This window comes from Aptenodytes forsteri, unplaced genomic scaffold, assembly GCF_000699145.1.
Source record: "Aptenodytes forsteri isolate BGI_AS27 unplaced genomic scaffold, ASM69914v1 Scaffold54, whole genome shotgun sequence".
NCBI lineage: Eukaryota > Metazoa > Chordata > Aves > Sphenisciformes > Spheniscidae > Aptenodytes > Aptenodytes forsteri.
In genome coordinates this window covers 2,268,167-2,275,562 of record NW_008796044.1, presented here as the reverse complement: position 1 = coordinate 2,275,562, position 7,396 = coordinate 2,268,167, and the positions used below count along the sequence as shown (strand labels likewise).

Genomic DNA, 7,396 nt, shown 5'->3' with positions numbered 1-7,396 from the left:
GGGGCTGGACGGGGCTCTGAGCAACCTGATCTAGTTGAAGATGCCCCTGCTTGTTGCTGGACGGGGGGCTGGGGGCTTATAAAAAAAGATGGCAGCAGGCTTTTTAGCAGTGTGACAGGAGATCTAGTTGAAGATGCCCCTGCTTGTTGCTGGACAAGGGGGGCTGGACTAGATGACCTTTAGAGGTCCCTTCCAACCCAAACTATTCTATGATCCTATGATTCTGGTGTATGTAAGCCACTCTTGACTGATTTCTATACAGGTCTAGCCAGGAAAATTAAAGCCACTTCATTTTCCAAACACAGAAAGGGATACAGATACAGAGCAAGCACACAATCAATTGAACTGTAGCTGCGATTTTGGGACTGCAAGGATAGAAGATTTATCTATGCTTGAGCTACCTTTAAATATCAGAAATACATTGATTCTACAGAGTTAGAACGTAATTGTATGTGGACACAACATGGAAACCTTGTGAACTCTCCTCCTATTGCTGCAGCCTTCAACTCTGTTTTGGGTGGATCTTGGCTCAGGATCCATCCTATCTGGATGCAGGGGGAATGGAGAAAACAGGAACCCATGAGAAAACATCAGTTCCTCTTCCCATTACTGAAAAGGTGATTTCATTTGTAGGGTTAAAATAAGGCCACAGAGAGATTCAGGATAAAGGACTACTCAGAAAACATACTTGGAGAGCATGCTTGAATTTCCTACAAGACTTCCCCTCCACAGGGCAGCCAGGCTAATGGTGGCAGTGGCCAAAGATGACACATCTACCTTAAGTCATGCCATAAATACACGGAACCTGTGCATTACTTTACACCACATATACGAGCACTCTGCTTAAGGTGGTGTTGCTACTCTTTGAGGCATGTTCGAAGCACAAGAGTTTTCATTCTTACATATGGTATCTGCACCATATATACCAGCATCTGTAGCTGGTACAGTCTCTCAAATCCATGAAAAATTTAATTCTGAGGCAGTCTTGTGTTTGAAAGCTATCTTGGAACAAGACAAAAATAGCATGGCACGTACCTTGGGCTGAGGATATATAAATGATTCTATAAAAAGTAGTTTTATACTCATTTCTGTGGGTCATGCTTCCCTGAGTGAGAGATTTAAGAGCAGAATGACGGCAGCACAATCTTTTGAAAAAAATATCCCCAGACATCAGCTTGATCCTTACGACAGTCAGAGTTAAAGAAATGTGCCTGGATGAGACCAATACCAACTGCACAACCTTCGTTTCAAGCTTATAGCTCTGCAGATACCAGGTTTGAGGACTTGCGCAACTGTAACCATCATTCCGCAGCTTCAATTCATAAGAGTCATCAATGCACCTGCGTTAAAACTGGGCTTTTTCTGCAGCTCTGTGGGGATTTGGTCATTAAAAGATTTTTTTTCTCAGCTCTTCCTCTTTATAACTGTTCTTATTCCCAGGAAGACTCTACAAAAAGTGATGTACAGCTCAGAAGTATTCCTTGCTGAGAATTTAACTGCTATTCACAGAACAAATCCAGTGCCCTGTCTTTTGAAAGTTCAGCTCCTCTCTGCAGAGGTCAGCTGCGATTTGAAAAAAGAAAAGCAGGAATCGAGCTTTTTACTCAACAAGCCCAATTGCCTTAAAACTGTTTCAAAACCATGCATTCTGCTTTTAGAAGTCAAGCCAGGCTCTATTTAAGAATACATAAAACACATAGTTTTACTGTCTGAGAAGACACAAATACGCAAAGTAGAACACGAACTGGGAAGTCAAAACACATATGGTTTAATGTGATACTTCACACCAAATTGAACTGTCTCCAGCAGGACAGCAAGAGGAGTATCACAATATCCAACCTCTTAATTCCAAATCCAGATTTTCTTTCACTCCCCAGCTCCGCCAGGAGCCACTGTGGTCCCTATGTAGACACAGCAACCAGGAACCTTTGCTATAAAGCAACAGATTATTCCGTACATGCCATGAAGATAGCTTTGAGAGGCACCCTGCTCAGAGTTAAAAAAATAATGATGTTTACGAGGACTCCCTAGAACTACTTCCTGCAATGTAGAAAAGCACTTCCCGCATGGGAGGAGTGCAGTCACAAGGTGCTGTGGTCGAGTAATGATGTAGCAGTTCTGCCTAGTAGGAAAACCCAAGCTGATGGCTGTTGGTTGTTTTTTAAATAATTCTTTAGAGCTACATAGGTAGGCCTCATTCTCTTGTGTTTGCAATTCTCAAGTTCTTGGCGTACGTAGTTTCTGGCAGCAATCTTAAGGTTACTTATATCTTATCATATAAGGTCTTTGTATGCCGAAAGGAAATAATTACAGTAAAAAGTCTTCCTCATGCCAATACAAGCAAAAAGGTTGAAGTGTTTTCCTTTTCTATGGGTTCTGCTTCAGCAGAGCAGAGGACCTTCGAAGTTTTCCACCCAGACCACATCTAGTATTTTGACTTTGTACACCCGTTTTGGATCCAAAGCTGCAGGAAGTACACGCTCAAAGACTTAACTACTTCCCCCTTATTCAGTCAAGCATAAGATTCTTCAGTTTAGCGCTCTATTTGTATTTAGCTTTTAAAGACGTGAGAAACAGATTACTGTTTCCTATGAATGTAATGACACATTTGAAACACAAACACCTTTAAAATATTTCCTTCTCACTGTAAGATAAAAATAACAGTCTGGGTCAACCCTGCATTAAATTAACAAGAACTAACCTTCGAAGGAGAGTAGCTACCTCCTAATTCAAGCAGGGATCTTTGCACCATAAAAAAAAAAAATTATCAGCCATCAGTGACAGCAGAGAACAGGCTACCAGATTTTGTGTCATCTTTGTAAGAAAGCTTACGTATTATTAAGAAGTAAGACTGTTGCACTTCAAGGACAAACATGGCTTGGGGAACAACTGCCAAAGTGTGCTGCAGTTCGTGATTCTATACTGGTTTAAAATACAAAAAAGGAAAATGGTCATGAAATCACATGAAAACTTAAGTTTACTTCTGCCAGCACTGCAACAGTTCTTTTGAAAGTATGCAGTATTATCAGTTTTGATGCACAAAACTTATCCTCCATTTCAGCTCAGTACGTAGCCTTTGATAGTAAAACTAACCTTGATCCCATTCTTATCTGATTACTGACAAGACAAACAAGTTAACTATATAAAAGTTACACTGAACTATTACACAGTTAGTGTTTACAAACATAGAAACTTAAACTAAATGTATCTTGCAGTTTCTCCAAATGCATTTTCCTCTATGTACACGCTTACGCTTCCAGTACTTCCCTAAAACATCTGCATACAGCAGAGTAGAAATTAATGGTAAACTCTAACACCTAAATCAGCTAGCAGTCTAAGGTAGCTAACATGTCCAATGGGACAAGTTAAGAGAAAACACACCAAAGGTTGTTGAACCGCTAAATCAAGTGGGATTAACCTGATGGGTAGGCAGCAAAGTGCCTTTGCTGTACCCATGTTACACAGATGTTTGCCTATGAGCCTCTACAGAGCAAAACTGCACATCAAGTGTCCTTAGCCCTTGAGACACCGGAGAGTTTCTCTGCTTAACTAGTTTTGTAACAGGTTTTTGGTTCAAATATCCCAAGTCCAGCTCAAAATAGATTTGGGCTGGATAGAATTAACACCCGAATTAAATGTATCTGACATGCACTGTCACATTCTCCCACTTCCCTCATGGGAAAACTTCTCCATCAAACTCCGTAAACTCACCACACTTTCCCACTCAGCCACCTCTAAACATGCTACAGAAAGGCCACATTTACCAGTGGGAGGACAGGTGGTAATCAGCAATTATTTTAACTGCTTTTCATTAGGTTTATCACATCTACAAGTGGACACCACATAAAGCTAATACAAGACAAAATATTGCTGCTTTCATCTTCTCCCTCCTTGCTCATTCTGTTAATTTTGTTGACATTTCAGCAGCAATCTCTTTGGGGATAGGTGTTTTTATTATAGGGAGACACAGCATGCAGGGGCATAATCTAACACTTACAGATGCAAACACAGTACAGATGCAAAAACTGTGCCTGGCAATATTAACCCATTACTATAAATACATTTTTCAACTGCAGTGAAACGAGCGCCTGTAACATCAGCTATGGGCTAATAATCAGCTTTCAAGGACTAATAAGAAAATGCTAGGATACCACAAGATTAAGCAGCAAGTTCCATGAACAGAAAAATCAATTTAAAAAAAAGATTCTCCAGCAACCTAAATGGATTTTTCATCAATTTTACTACACAAATTCTGCATGGGATCCCTGTGTCCATAATGACTACTCGTGTCCGTGGAACCACATTAGAGAAAACAAACTTAAGATTTTCATCTTTTCTTTATATTGACACAGCATTTTGCAAATCTCTACTATGTACTTTCATACACTGATGTGTCTCAGTTTGCCTCAAGGGAAATGCAGGCATTTGTTCTCAAACTATTTTTAATAAACAATTAGAAGAAACAAACTATAAAAAGTAACATACACTGTGTACTAAATATTAGAAGCCTTTGGCTTTCCTTCAGCAGTCCATTACACTCCAGAGCCAAGGTAAAGGACTCTACCTCCCCTGAAGAGCACAGCACACTGGCACTTTCCTCCTTTCGGGCACCTCACCTTCCCCCGCCAACACGAAGAGCTCTCTCTGAATGAGTGGCTCCTCTCTTCCCTTTAGGCAGATCTCATTCAGTAGCAGTTCTGCAAGACTCTCTGCTCTCATACTTATCATCTCCACCCCCAAATAACCTATAGAAGTTTCTCTTACGAGAGCCAGCCATTCCTCCCCAGAGGCATTTCCTCAGAAGAGCTATCACAGAACTGCTGGTTGGAAGGGTCCTCTGGAGGTCATTAGTCCAACCTCTCAGTCATACTAGCAGGAAAATTGCCAACACTAGATGAGGTCAACTATGGCTTTGTCCAGCCAAGACTTGAAGACCTCTGAATTTTTTCAAGAATCCTCCAAGGATGGAGACTCCACAACCTCTCCAGCTTCCACTGCTACACCAACTACTTAGTACAAGGTTTTCCTAATTTGAATTTCTGTTATCCTCCCATCACCTGCAAAAGAAATTTAAATGGCCCTTTACTAGTTTCTTTCAAGACAGTCTCAGAAGCCATGTTCCACAAATTCAGCTGCATTTCTCACTGTTTTTACAACAACAAAGTAGCAACAGCCCTAGCCAGGCAAAGATTTTAAAGGGAGGACCGCACCAGCATGTCTAGGCAGTGCATCCGCACCAGAAATTCTGAACTTGCTAGGTGTCTCCATTTCACCCTCACCTCTCTTATGACAGACATGGCACTCAGTCAGTGCAATCGTGCTTTCTTTCATGATGCTAAACATCACAGATACAAGTACGGGTAGTCTAAAGCAATCTTCTCAATTGCACTTCGCAGGCTCTTAGAACAGACTAATGACCTCTTGTTAAATAATGATTAACCATTTTTCTCCTGCATCAAATCTGGCTCCAACACAGATGATTAAATACTCACTATACCCATTCAGCAGTTGTATTGAAAAGTGTCTACAACTGTTTTAACGAAATAATTTGTAACTAGACAGCCTAAAAGTGGTATTGTGAGCCCAACTCAGCTTTCAGGTCAATTTGAGCATATAAACCAAATTGACAGCAGTAGTCAAAGCCCCTGAACATCGATGGACTTTCCCATTTTCAGTCTTTTGTGGATCTGCTCCTCTTCAAATATTCAGCTGCTCTCCCACTTCAGTCAGTGCGACTAACCAGGAGCAGAGATCTGCAGAATGAGTCTAAAGTTCACTGTCTAAGAAACTAAGTGCTATTATCTTTAAAAAAGCCACCAGCTTCAAAATGTGTGAAAGAGTCAAGATGAAATAAACAACATAGTTTGACACTGTACTCTTCCCCTCCACTGCTTATGCAGTTCCAATTGTTTCTGATTCCCATCATAAAACCAACATCAAAGTTCAGGTTCAAGAACTGGAAGAGTGCAACTACAAATTTATCATATTTAAGCAGGTAAAACTTCTTGATAATATTTAGCATTGTTATTTAAACATGAGGTTTAAATCCACCACTACAGAAAAGTCTTTGAGGCCCAGCAGAGACACTCCTGAAATTAGCAGGTTTCTGCAGTAGAAGCAGCCATACTCTCACCATTTTAAATTACCAAACCACTATAACATCTTACAGCCAATTACTGCTTCAGAATCTTGATATCATTCCTCAAATATTATACCAGGGGAAAAAATGCTGTCTGAACTGTACTCTTCATAAACATGAGTACAGTCAATTCAGCAATTGCCACACACTGGCACTAATAAAAGGTGATGGCTAATTGTGTGCTACAAGATGCATATTTAGGGTTTCCTTAACACACCACAAGAAACAAAGTATTTTCACAGCCAAACTCAACTCCATGTTTATAGCTATTTCTAGAGCTATACTAATACTTCCTGTGTTAAATACACGTTTGGTGGTTTTCTTCTTGTTGGGCTGCTCAAACAACATGTTTAAAATACACACTTTCAATATACTTAGTTGTATGCTCTTCATTAGACAGGCATGTCACATGACTTAGAGAACGCCTAGCTCTTTAGGACTAGCCATCTTTTCCATACAGCAACTCACCCTGAAAATGTCTTTAAGTATGATGACAAAGAAAAAATAGCCTCAGTGGAGTAATACCTGCATCCCCTTCAGCTAAGGTACACCTGCGTAAGTGCGACAGATGTGTTGACCTGCGCAGCTGTATATCTGTTACACTGGGAAAACACTGCTTGTACGTAGGCTAACTTTACCCAATCCAATTCTCTCTTCCCACAAAAAAGTACCAGTAGTCTTAGAGGTTTTGTTTGCATTCACCTGATTCTGAACCATGTTTGTGCCCTCCAAAACGAGTATGATAATCCAAAAGAATAAATAGTAAGAAATATTATTACAGCTGTGCTCATTAAAGGAGAGCATTCAGCATACTTTAATGAAAGACTTATACCCACATATTAACAAATATTCTCTGTTAAAAAAACCAAACCAAAAGTTGATTAGCCCTTAAAAACCAAAACTGTAGCAACTGCAGCCGCCTGCGCAGGTGTTTAGTACACTGATTAAGTGCCATCTTCACCAAAAACAGCACCCATCCCCCCCAAACTCATTATATTGCTTTCTATTCAAAGAGAATCCCTTCCAACGCAAACGCTGAAGATCACCTGCACCCCGAAACGTCACTTAACAGGGACGCACAGGAGCGAGAGGAGTCTCGGCAGGCAGCTTCCAAATTCATAGATCGGAACAACCCGCCGAACCAGCCCCGATGTCCCCGCGCCCCGCCATGGCGGTTACGCACGCCGCCTCCCCCCGGCCCGAGCGGCGGAACGCGCTGCGGCAGCCCGCGGCCTTACACGGCTTCTTGGCATCCTT

The 7,396-nt window shown here is 41.1% G+C and overlaps 1 protein-coding gene across 1 annotated transcript in view; it reads right to left on the bottom strand.

The window, feature by feature from the left end:
• Positions 1 to 7,390, bottom strand: part of PANK3 (pantothenate kinase 3) — a 24,471-nt gene extending 17,081 nt beyond the window's left edge. The window contains exon 1 of the mRNA XM_009285706.2: positions 7,378 to 7,390. The gene's annotated coding sequence lies outside the window, so the exon portion shown is untranslated. The remainder of the gene's footprint in view (positions 1 to 7,377) is intronic.
• Positions 7,391 to 7,396: the final 6 nt, after the last annotated feature.